We start from the raw sequence: 14,701 nt of genomic DNA, 5'->3' as shown, positions 1-14,701 counted from the left end.
TACATTGGACAACAGAATTGACCAACATAGTTGATGACCATATATGGTCATAGAACTCATTAAATATGCATGTCTCTAATATCTTATGCATTATTGCAAGTACAAACATGGAACCAATGCTATATTGAAGACATTGGACAAAAGAATTGACCAACACATTCGATGACCATATATGGTCATAGAACTCATTAAATATGCATGTCTCTAATATTTCAGGCACCATTGGAAACACACACATGGAACCAATGTTATATTGAAGACATTGGACAAGAGGATTGACCAACACATTCCATGACCATATATGGTCATATAACTCATTAAATATGCATATCCATAATATCTCGAGCACTTTTAAAGATAGAGACATGTACCCAAACCTATAGTGAAGGCATTGGACAAAAGAATTGACCAACATTTTAAATGACCATATATGGTCATAGAACTCATTAAATATGCAAGTCTCTAATATCTTAGGCACTGTTACAAGTAGGAACATTGAACCAATGCTATATTGAAGACATTAGACAAGAGAATTGACAAACATACCCGATGACTATATATGGTCATAGAACTCATTAAATATGCATGGCTATAATATCTCGAACACTATCACATATACAAACATGGAACCAACGTTAATTTTCAGGGCTATTGCAAACAGTCATACACGGCCATGCTATGCATGTGACTTGGCCATGTGCCATGGTCTTGAAAACCGGTGATTGCTGCTATGCAGCTATATTTATTATTATTATTATTCCGCCAGATTTTTCGCTAAGCGCCATTCGAACACCGTTGCACATATCTGGAAAATGTTTTCACATGTTTGTAAAGTCTGATGAGATCTAGTGCATATCCTAAGATGACGCATATTGGTCACGTGGTACGGCGGCCATTTTGAATTTAAGGCAAAAAATGGCATGCTCATTTAAACACCTTTCTGAGGGTCTAGGAGTCTCAAACTTTCGCTTAAAAGAAGCATTGGCCCTAGAGCTACGTATTTCATGAAAAAAAAGTTGAACGGTCATGTGACTTTTTTTTCTAGAATTTTCTAAAATATTTTTTTGCATCTCATTTGCATAATTTTGATCGTATCAAAATTCCACGCCAAAATTTTGAAGAACATCATACATACTACATGTTAATCAAAGAATCATGAAATTGCGACCAGTAGTTTTGGAGCAGTTGATTTATGAATATTTTTCACATTTTATATAAAAAAGTCGGCAATGTTGCATTATGGGAAAGGGGGGAGGGTCATATACGATACACATTGAATTGACATATATTGAGAACTATTGCATATACAGACATGGAACTAACGCTATATTGAAGACATTGGACAAGAGAATTGACCAAAATATTGGATGACCATATATGGTCATGCAACTCATTAAATATGCATGTCTCTAATATCTCGATCACTTTTAAAGATATAGACATGTACCCAAACCTATATTGAAGACATTGGACAAGAGAATTGACCAACACATTTGATGACCATATATGGTCATAGAACTCATTAAATATGCATGTCTCTAATATCTCAGGCACTATTGCAAACACAAACATGGAACCAATGTTATATTGAAGACATTGGACAAAAGGATTGACCAACACATTCGATGACCTTATATGGTCATACAACTCATTAAATATGCATGTCTCTAATATATTACGCACTGTTACAAGTAGGAACATTGAACCAATGCTATATTGAAGACATTGGACAAGAGAATTGACAAACATACCCGATGACTATATATGGTCATAGAACTCATTAAATATGCAAGTCTCTAATATATTACGCACTGTTACAAGTAGGAACATTGAACCAATGCTATATTGAAGACATTGGACAAGAGAATTGACAAACATACCCGATGACTATATATGGTCATGGAACTCATTAAATATGAATGGCTATAATATCTCGGACACTATCACATATACAAACATGGGACCAACGTTAATTTTCAGGGCTATTGCAAACAGTCATACATAACCATGCATTGCATGTGACTTGGCCATGTGCCATGGTCTTGAAAACCGGTGATTGCTGCTATGCAGCTATATTTATTAGGTTTTCAAGACACATGTCTTGGAAACCTTTTGTAATTGTTATGTTTTTTATTATTAGGTTTTCAAGACACATGTCTTGGAAACCTTTTGTAATTGTTATGTTTTTTATTAGGTTTTCAAGACACATGTCTTGGAAACCTTTTGTAATTGTTATGTTTTTTATTATTAGGTTTTCAAGACACATGTCTTGGAAACCTTTTGTAATTGTTATGTTTTTTATTATTATTATTATTATTCCGCCAGATTTTTTGCTAAGCGCCATTCGAACACCGTTGTACATATCTTGAAAATTTTTTCAGATGTTTGTAAAGTCTGATGAGATCTAGTGCATATCCTAAGATGACGCATATTGGTCACATGGTACGGCGGCCATTTTGAATTTTAGGCTAAAAATGGCATGCTCATTTAAACACCTTTCTGAGGGTCTAGGAGTCTCAAACTTTCGCTTAAAAGAAGCATTGGCCCTAGAGCTACGTATTTCATGAAAAAAAAGTTGAACGGTCATGTGACTTTTTTTTCTAGAATTTTCTAAAATATTGTTTTGCATCTCATTTGCATAATTTTGATCGTATCAAAATTCCACGCCATAATTTTGAAGAACATCATACATACTACAGATTAATCAAAGAATCATGCAAGTGCGACCAGTAGTTTTGGAGCAGTTGATTTATGAATATTTTTCACATTTTATATAAAACAGTCAGCAATGTTGCATTGTGGGAAAGGGGGGAGGGCCCATATACGATACACATTGAATTGACATATATTGAGAACTATTGTATATACAAACATGGAACGAACGCTATATTGAAGACATTGGACAAGAGAATTGACCAAAATATTGGATGACCATATATGGTCATAGAACTCATTAAATATACATGTCTTTAATATCTCAGGCACTATTGCAAGTACAAACATGGAACCAATGCTATATTGAAGACATTGAACAAAAGAATTGATCAACATAGTTGATGACCATATATGGTCATATAACTCATTAAATATGCGTGTCTCTAATATCTCAGTCATTATTGCAAGTACAAACATAGAACCAACGCTATATTGAAGACATAGGACGAGAGAATTGACCAACATATTCGATGACCATATATGGTCATAGAACTGATTAAATATGCATATCCATATACCTCGAGCACTTTTGAAGATAGAGACATGTACCCAAACCTATATTGAAGGTATTGGACAAGAGAATTGACCAACACATTCGATGACCATATAAGGTCATAGTACTCATTAAATATGCATGTCACTAATATCTCAGGCACTATTGCAAGCACAAACATGAAACCAATGTTATATTGAAGACATTGGACAAAAGAATAGACCAACACAGTCGATGACCTTATATGGTCATACAACTCATTAAATATGCATGTCTCTAATATCTCGAGCACTATTGCAAGCACAAACATGGAACCAATGCTATATTGAAGACATTGAACAAAAGGATTGACCAACATATTCGATTACCATATATGGTCATAGAACTCATTAAATATGCATATCCATAATATTTCGAGCACTTTTAAAGATAGGGACATGTACCTAAATCTATACTAAAGGCATTGGACAAAAGAATTGACCAACATATTAAATTACCATATATGGTCATAGAACTCATTAAACGTGCAAGTCTCTAATATCTTAGGCACTGTTGCAAGTAGGAACATTGAACCAATGCTATATTGAAGACATTGGACAAGAGAATTGACAAACATACCCGATGACTATATATGGTCATGCAACTCATTAAATATGCATGGCTATAATATCTCGGACACTATCACATATACAAACATGGAACCAACGTTAATTTTGAGGGCTATTGCAAACAGTCATACATGGCCATGCATTGCATGTGACTTGGCCATGTGCCATGGTCTTGAAAACCGGTGATTGCTGCTATGCAGCTATATTTATTATTATTATTATTATTATTATTCCGCCAGATTTTTCGCTAAGCGCCATTTGAACACCGTTGCACATATCTTGAAAAATTTTTCATATGTTTGTAAAGTATGATGAGATCTAATGCATATCCTAAGATGACGCATATTGGTCACGTGGTACGGCGGCCATTTTGAATTTTAGGCAAAAAATGGCATGCTCATTTAAACACCTTTCTCAGGGTCTAGGAGTCTCAAACTTTCGCTTAAAAGAAGCATTGGCCCTAGAGCTACGTATTTCATGAAAAAAAAGTTGAACGGTCATGTGACGTTTTTTTTTAGAATTTTCTGAAATATTGTTTTGCATCTCATTTGCATAATTTTGATCGTATCAAAATTCCACGCCATAGTTTTGAAGAACATCATACATACTACAGATTAATCAAAGAATCATGAAAGTGCGACCAGTAGTTTTGGAGCAGTTGATTTATGAATATTTTTCACATTTTATATAAAATAGTCAGCAATGATGCATTATGGGAAAGGGGGGAGGGCCCATATACGATACACATTGAATTGCCATATATTGAGAACTATTGCATATACAAACATGGAACCAACGCTATATTGAAGACATTGGACAAGAGAATCGACCAAAATATTGGATGACCATATATGGTCATATAACTCATTAAATATGCATGTCTCTAATATCTCAGGCACTATTGCAAGTACAAACATGGAACCATGGCTATATTGAAGACATTGGGAGAGAGAATTGACCAACATATTCAATGACCATATATGGTCATATAACTCATTAAATATGCATGTCTCTAATATCTCATGCACAATTGCAAGTACAAACATGTAACCAATGCTATATTGAAGACTTTGGTCAAACGAATTGACGAACACAGTTGATGACCATATATGGTCATAGAACTCATTAAATATGCATATCCATAATATCTCTAGCACTTTAAAAGATAGAGACATGTACCCAAACCTATATTGAAAGCATTGGACAAGAGAATTGACCAAAACATTCGATGACCATATATGGTCATGCAACTCATTAAATATGCATGTCTCTAATAGGTCAGACACTATTGCAAGCACAAACATGGAACCATGTCTATATTGAAGACATTGGACGAGAGAATTGACCAACATATTCAATGACCATATATGGTCATATAACTCATTAAATATGCATGTCTCTAATATCTCATGCACTATTGCAAGTACAAACATGGAACCAATGCTATATTGAAGACATTGGACAAAAGAATTGACCAACATACTTGATGGCCATATATGGTCATATAACTCATTAAATATGCATATCCATAATATCTCTAGCACTTTAAAAGATAGAGACATGTACCCAAACCTATATTGAAAGCATTGGACAAGAGAATTGACGAACACATTCGATGACCATATATGGTAATAGAACTCATTAAATATGCTGTCTCTAATATCTTATGCACTATTGCAAGTACAAACATGGTACCAGCCCTATATTGAAGACATTGGACAACAGAATTGACCAACATAGTTGATGACCATATATGGTCATAAAACTCATTAAATATGCATGTCTCTAATATCTTATGCACTATTGCAATTACAAACATAGAACCAATGCTATATTGAAGACATTGGACAAAAGAACTGACCAACATAGTTGATGACTATATATGGTCAAAGTATTCATTAAATATGCATATCCATAATATCTCGTGCACTTTTAAAGATAGAGACATGTACCCAAACCTATACTGAAGGCATTGGACAAAAGAATTGACCAACATTTTAAATGACCATATATGGTCATAGAACTCATTAAATATGCAAGTCTCTAATATCTTTGGCACTGTTGCAAGTAGGAACATTGAACCAATGCCATTGAAGACATTGGACAAGAGAATTGACAAACATATCCGATGACTATATATGGTCATGGAACTCATTAAATATGCATGGCTATAATATCTCGGACACTATCACATATACAAACATGGAACCAATGTCCAATTTTCAGGGCTATTGCAAACAGTCATACATGGCCATGCATTGCATGTGACTTGGCCATGTGCCATGGTCTTGAAAACCGGTCATTGCTGCTATGCAGCTATATTTAGGTTTTCAAGACACATGTCTTGGAAACCTTTTGTAATTGTTATGTTTTTTATTATTATTATTATTATTCCGCCAGATTTTTCGCTAAGCGCCATTCGAACACCGTTGTACATATCTTGAAAATTTTTTCATATGTTTGTAAAGTCTGATGAGATCTAGTGCATATCCTAAGATGACGCATATTGGTCACGTGGTACGGCGGCCATTTTGAATTTTAGGCTAAAAATGGCATGCTCATTTAAACACCTTTCTGAGGGTCTAGGAGTCTCAAACTTTCGCTTAAAAGAAGCATTGGCCCTAGAGCTACGTATTTCATGAAAAAAAAGTTGAACGGTCATGTGACTTTTTTTTCTAGAATTTTCTGAAATATTGTTTTGCATCTCATTTGCATAATTTTAATCGTATCAAAATTCCACGCCATAATTTTGAAGAACATCATACATACTACAGATTAATCAAAGAATCATGCAAGTGCGACCAGTAGTTTTGGAGCAGTTGATTTATGAATATTTTTCACATTTTATATAAAATAGTCAGCAATGTTGCATTGTGGGAAAGGGGGGAGGGCCCCTATACAATACACATTGAATTGACATATATTGAGAACTATTGCACATACAAACATGGAACTAACGCTATATTGAAGACATTGGACAAGAAAATTGACCAAAACATTGGATGACCATATATGGTCATAGAACTCATTAAATATACATGTCTTTAATATCTCAGGCACTATTGCAAGTACAAACATGGAACCAATGCTATATTGAAGACATTGAACAAAAGAATTGATCAACATAGTTGATGACCATATATGGTCATATAACTCATTAAATATGCGTGTCTCTAATATCTCAGTCATTATTGCAAGTACAAACATAGAACCAACGCTATATTGAAGACATAGGACGAGAGAATTGACCTACATATTCAATGACCATATATGGTCATAGAACTGATTAAATATGCATATCCATATATCTCGAGCACTTTTAAAGATAGAGACATGTACCCAAACCTATATTGAAGGTATTGGACAAGAGAATCGACCAACACAGTCGATGACCTTATATGGTCATACAACTCATTAAATATGCATGTCTCTAATATCTCGAGCACTATTGCAAGCACAAACATGGAACCAATGCTATATTGAAAACATTGAACAAAAGGATTGACCAACATATTCGATTACCATATATGGTCATAGAACTCATTAAATATGCATATCCATAATATTTCGAGCACTTTTAAAGATAGGGACATGTACCCAAATCTATACTAAAGGCATTGAACAAAAGAATTGACCAACATTTTAAATGACCATATATGGTCATAGAACTCATTAAATGTGCAAGTCTCTAATATCTTAGGCACTGTTGCAAGTAGGAACATTGAACCAATGCTATATTGAAGACATTGGACAAGAGAATTGACAAACATACCCGATGACTATATATGGTCATGCAACTCATTAAATATGCATGGCTATAATATATCGGACACTATCACATATACAAACATGGGACCAACGTTAATTTTCAGGGCTATTGCAAACAGTCATACATGGCCATGCATTGCATGTGACTTCGCCATGTGCCATGGTCTTGAAAACCGGTGATTGCTGCTATGCAGCTATATTTATTATTATTATTATTCCGCCAGATTTTTTGCTAAGCGCCATTCGAACACTGTTGCACATATCTGGAAAATGTTTTCATATGTTTGTAAAGCTTGATGAGATCTAGTGCATATCCTAAGATGACGCATATTGGTCACGTGGTACGGCGGCCATTTTGAATTTTAGGCAAAAAATGGCATGCTCATTTAAACACCTTTCTGAGGGTCTAGGAGTCTCAAACTTTCGCTTAAACGAAGCATTGGCCCTAGAGCTACGTATTTCATGAAAAAAAAGTTGAACGGTCATGTGACTTTTTTTTCTAGAATTTTCTAAAATATTGTTTTGCATCTCATTTGCATAATTCTGATCGTATCAAAATTCCACGCCATAATTTTGTAGAACATCATACATACTACAGATAAATCAAAGAATCATGAAAGTGCGACCAGTAGTTTAGGAGCAGTTGATTTATGAATATTTTTCACATTTTATATAAAATAGTCAGCAATGTTGCATTATGGGAAAGGGGGGAGGGCCCATATACGATACACATTGAATTGACATATATTGAGAACTATTGCACATACAAGAATGGAACTAACGCTATATTGAAGACATTGGACAAGAGAATTTACCAAAATATTGGATGACCATATATGGTTATGCAACTCATTAAATATGCATGTCTCTAATATCTCAGGCACTATTGCAAGTACAAACATGGAACTTACGATGTATTGAAGACATTGGACAAGAAAATGTACCAAAACATTGGATGACCATATATGGTCATATAACTCATTAAATATACATGTCTTTCATATCTCAGGCACTATTGCAAGTACAAACATGGAACCAATGCTATATTGAAGACATTGAACAAAAGAATTGATCAACATAGTTGATGACCATATATGGTCATAGAACTCATTAAATATGCGTGTCTCTAATATCTCAGGCATTATTGCAAGTACAAACATGGAACCAACGCTATATTGAAGACAAAGGACGAGAGAATTGACCAAAATATTCGATAACCATATATGGTCATAGAACTCATTAAATATGCATGTCTCTAATATCTGGTGCACTATTGCAAGTACAAACATGGAACAAAAGCTATATTGTAGATATTGAACAAGAGAATTGACCAACACAATCGATGACTATATATGGTCATAGAACTCATTAAATATGCATGTTTTTAATATCTCAGGCACTATTGCAAGTACAAACATGCTACCAATGCTATATTGAAGACATTGGACGAGGGAATTGACCAACATATTCGATGACCATATAAGGTCATAGAACTCATTAAATATGCATATCCATAATATCTCGATCACTTTTAAAGATATAAACATGTACCCAAACCTATATTGAAGGCAATGGACAAAAAAATTGACCAACATATAAAATGACCATATATGGTCATAGAACTCATTAAATATGCAAGTCCCTAATATCTCATGCACCATTGCAAGTACAAACATAGTACCAACACTATATTGTAGATATTGAACAAGAGAATTGACCAACACAATCAATGACCATTTATGGTCATAGAAATCATTAAATATGCTTGTCCCTAAAATCTCGGACACTATTGCAAGTATAGACATGCAACCGACACTATATTGAAGACATTGGACAAGAGAATTGAGCAACATAGTAGATGACCATATATGGTATTAAATATGCATGTCTCTGATATCTTAGGCGCTGTTGCAAGTAGGAACATTGAACCAGTGCTACATTGAAGACATTGAACAAGAGAATTGACAAACGTACCTGGTGACTATATATGGTCATGGAACTCATTAAATGTGCATAGCTATAATATCTCGGACACTATCACATATACAAACATGGAACCAATGTTAATTTTGAGAGCTATTGCAAACAGTCATACATGGCCATGCATTGCATGTGACTTGGCAATGTGCCATGGTCTTGAAAACCGGTCATTGCTGCTATGCAGCTATATTTAGGTTTTCAAGACACATGTCTTGGAAACCTTTTGTAATTGTTATGTTTTTTATTATTATTATTCCGCCAGATTTTTCGCTAAGCGCCATTCGAACACCGTTGCACATATCTTGAAAATGTTTGCACATGTTTGTAAAGTCTGATGAGATCTAGTGCATATCCTAAGATGACGCATATTGGTCACGTGGTACGGCGGCCATTTTGAATTTAAGGCGAAAAATGGCATGCTCATTTAAACACCTTTCTGAGGGTCTAGGAGTCTCAAACTTTCGCTTAAAAGAAGCATTGTCCCTAGAGCTACGTATTTCATGAAAAAAAAGTTGAACGGTCATGTGACTTTTTTTTCTAGAATTTTCTGAAATATTGTTTTGCATCTCATTTGCATAATTTTGATCGTATCAAAATTCCACGCCATAGTTTTGAAGAACATCATACATACTACAGATTAATCAAAGAATCATGAAAGTGCGACCAGTAGTTTTGGAGTAGTTGATTTATGAATATTTTTCACATTTTATATAAAATAGTCAGCAATGTTGCATTATGGGAAAGGGGGGAGGGCCTATATATGATACACATTGAATTGACATAAATTGAGAACTATTGTATATACAAACATGGAACTAACGCTATATTGAAGACATTGGACAAGAGAATTGACCAAAATATTGGATGACCATATATGGTCATGCAACTCATTAAATATGCATGTCTCTAATATCTCAGGCACTACTGCAAGTACAAACATGGAACCAACGCAATATTGAAGACATTGGCCGAGAGAATTGACCAACATATTCGATGACCATATATGGTCATAGAATTCATTAAATATGCATGTCTTTAATATCTCAGGCACTATTGCAAGTACAAACATGGAACCAATGCTATATTGAAAACATTGAACAAAAGAATTGATCAACATAGTGTATGACCATATATGGTCATAGAACTCATTAAATATGCGTGTCTCTAGTATCTCAGGCATTATTGCAAGTACAAACATGGAACCAACGCTATATTGAAGACATTGGACAAAAGAATTGACCAACATATTCGATGACCATATATGGTCATAGAACTCATTAAATATGCATGTCTCTAATATCTCAGGCACTATTGCAAACACAAACATGGAACCAATGTTATATTGAAGACATTGGACAAAAGGATTGACCAACACATTCGATGACCATATATGGTCATAGAACTCATTAAATATGCATATCCATAATATCTCGAGCACTTTTAAAGATAGAGACATGTACCCAAACCTATACTGAAGGCATTGGACAAAAGAATTGACCAACATTTTAAATGACCATATATGGTCATAGAACTCATTAAATATGCAAGTCTCTAATATCTTAGGCACTGTTACAAGTAGGAACATTGAACCAATGCTATATTGAAGACGTTGGACAAGAGAATTGACAAACATACCTGATGACTATATATGGTCATGGAACTCATTAAATATGCATAGCTATAATATCTCGGACACTATCACATATACAAACATGGAACCAACGTTAATTTTCAGGGCTAATGCAAACAGTCATACATGGCCATGCATTGCATGTGACTTGGCCATGTGCCATGGTCTTGAAAACCGGTGATTGCTGCTATGCAGCTATATTTAGGTTTTCAAGACACATGTCTTGGAAACCTTTTGTAATTGTTATGTTTTTTATTATTATTAGGGTTTCGAGCCCTATGGGGCGAAACCCTATTGTAATTGCTTTGATTATTATTATTATTATTATTATTAGGCTTTCAAGTCCCTTCAGGCTTGAAAGCCTATTGTTTTTGTTATGTTTATTATTATTATTATTATTATTCTTCCGCCAACTTCAAACGACTTCTTCTCTGAAACGGCTGGACCGTTTTGCCTGAAAATTTGTATATACCTTCTACATGTCATGCCATTAAAAGTGACTGAAACAGATTTTCGATTAGTCACGTGGTTAGGCCGCCATCTTGGAACTCATTAAATATGCATGTCTCTTGTATCTCAAAAACTATTGCATGTACAAACATGGAACTAACGGTATATTGAAGGCAACGGACAAGAGAATTGGCCAAAATTTTTGTTGACCATATATGGTCATAGAACTCATTAAATATGCATGTCTCTTATATCTCAAGCACTATTGCATGTACAAACGTGAAACTGACGCTATATTGAAGGAAATGGTCAAGAGAATGAGCCAACATATTCGTTGACCATATAAGGTCATATACCTCATTAAATATGCATACCTATAATATCTCAGGCACTATTGCACATACAGACATGGAACCATTGCTATATTGAAGGCTTTGGACAAGAGAAATTGTCAACATCTTCAATGACCATATATGGTCATATAACTCATTAAATATGCATGTCTCCAATATCTCAAGCACTATTACATGTACAAACATGCAACAAACGGTATACTGAAGGCAATGGACAAGAGAATTGGCCAACATATTCGTTGACCATATATGGTCATAGAACTCATTAAGTATGCATTTCTCTAATATCTCGAGCGCTATTGCACGTACAAACATGGAACTAATGCTATATTGAAGACAATGGACAAGGGAATTGGCCAACATATTCGTTGACCATATAAGGTCATATAACTCATTAAATATGCATGTCTTCAATATCTCAAGCACTATTGCATGTACAAACATGGAACTAACGGTATACCGAAGGCAATGGACAAGAAAATTGACCAACATATTCGTTGACCATATATGGTCATATAACTCATTAAATATGCATGTTTCCAATATCTCAAGCGCTATTGCACGTACAAACATGGAACTAATGCTATATTGAAGACAATGGACAAGGGAATTGGCCAACATATTCGTTGACCATATAAGGTCATATAACTCATTAAATATGCATGTCTCTAATATCTCAAGCACTATTGCATGTACAAACATGGAACTAACGGTATACCGAAGGCAATGGACAAGAAAATTGACCAACATATTCGTTGACCATATATGGTCATATAACTCATTAAATATGCATGTCTCTAATATCTCAGGCACTATTGCAAACACAAACATGGAACCAATGTTATATTGAAGGCAATGGAAGAGAGAATTGGCCAACATATCCGTTGACCATATATGGTCATAGAACTCATTAGATATGCATGTCTCCAATATCTCAAGCACTATTGAAGTTACAGACATGGAAATAGCGCTATAATGAAGGCATTGCGCCAGAACGTCGTGTAACCTACACGTATATACATTGCACAAATCAAATCTTCAAACTTTTTTTCCCCAAATTTAATGGTGTTATGGCCCCTTTTTCTTGAAAGCCGTTAATAGCTGCTCTGCAGCTATATTTATTATTATTATTCTTCCGCCGTTTTTTGTAACCGCTGTAACTTGAAAAATAATGCTGCGATTGATTTGCTATTTTGCATGCTGATAAAGGGCAATGAGTTGTGGTTCATATCCCAAAACCAGCTATGTAGATCACATGACCTGGCCGCCATCTTAGGTAGAACACAAACCGGAAGTGCTCAATTGCACCACTTTCTGAGGGTCTAGGAACTTCCGGTTTTTTTGTGTGGCATCATTGGCTCATGCCTAGCAAATATCAGCAATAAAATCTTTAGCGGTCATGTGACCTTGGCCGCCATATTGGATTTTCCGAAAATTGATAAAAAACTTTTAAAATCTTCTTCTCAAAAATGGCTCATTCATGTGATTATACTTTTGCTTTGCAGCACCTATGGCCATAGCTCTACAAAGTGACTGGAGCAGATTTTTGAAAAATGGCTTCCTTTGGCAGCCATCTTGGATTTAATAAAAAGTGAAAGTACGCTATAACTCATGAACAATTTGCCAGATTTAAACCAAAGTTAGCATACAACATCCCTTCAATAAGATGATTATGTGTTCATAAAAATATTTCCCATGATTCAAGTGGTTTTGGCGGCCATATTGAATTTATCAAAAAATTGCAAAAAACCTCAAAAAATTATCTTCTTAAAAACTGCTTGTTTGTTTGACAATCAATTTAGCATATAGTATCTCTGTTGATAGCTCTACAAAGTTACTGAAGCAGATTTTTGAAAAATGGCTTTCTTTGGCAGCCATCTTGGATTTAGTGAAAAGTGAAATTACGCTATAACTTATGAACAATTTGCCAGATTTAAACAAAACTTGGCATACAACATCCGTTCAATAAGATGATTATGTGTTCATGAAAATATTTCCCATGATTCAAGTGGTTTTGGCGGCCATGTTGAATTTATCACAAAAATGCCAAAAAACTCAAAAAATTATCTTCTTAAAAACTGCTTGCTTGTTTGAAAAACAATTCGGCATATAGTATCTCTGTTGATAGCTTCACAAAGTGACTGAAGCAGATTTTTGAAAAATGGCTTCCTTTGGCAGCCATCTTGGATTTAGTCAAAAGTGAAAGTACGCTATAACTCATGAACAATTTGCCAGATTTAAACCAAAGTTGGCATACAACATCCCTTCAATAAGATGATTATGTGTTCATAAAAATATTTCCCATGATTCAAGTGGTTTTGGCGGCCATATTGAATTTATCAAAAAATTGCAAAAAACCTCAAAAAATTATCTTCTTAAAAACTGCTTGTTTGTTTGACAATCAATTTAGCATATAGTATCTCTGTTGATAGCTCTACAAAGTTCCTGTAGCAGATTTTCGAAAAATGGCTTCTTTTGGCAGCCATCTTGGATTTAGTAAAAAGTGAAAGTACAGTATAACTTATGAACGATTTGCCAGATTTAAACAAACCTTGGCATACAACATCCGCTCAATGAGATGATTATGTGTTCATGGAAATATTTCCCATGATTCAAGTGGTTTTGGCGGCCATGTTGAATTTATCACAAAAATTCAAAAAACCTCAAAAAATTATCTTGTTAAAAACTACTTCCTTGTTTGAAA

Source organism: Saccoglossus kowalevskii, unplaced genomic scaffold (assembly GCF_978046115.1).
Source record: "Saccoglossus kowalevskii unplaced genomic scaffold, keSacKowa6.1 SCAFFOLD_149, whole genome shotgun sequence".
Classification (NCBI taxonomy): domain Eukaryota; kingdom Metazoa; phylum Hemichordata; class Enteropneusta; family Harrimaniidae; genus Saccoglossus; species Saccoglossus kowalevskii.
Note: the sequence above shows the minus strand (reverse complement) of the source record.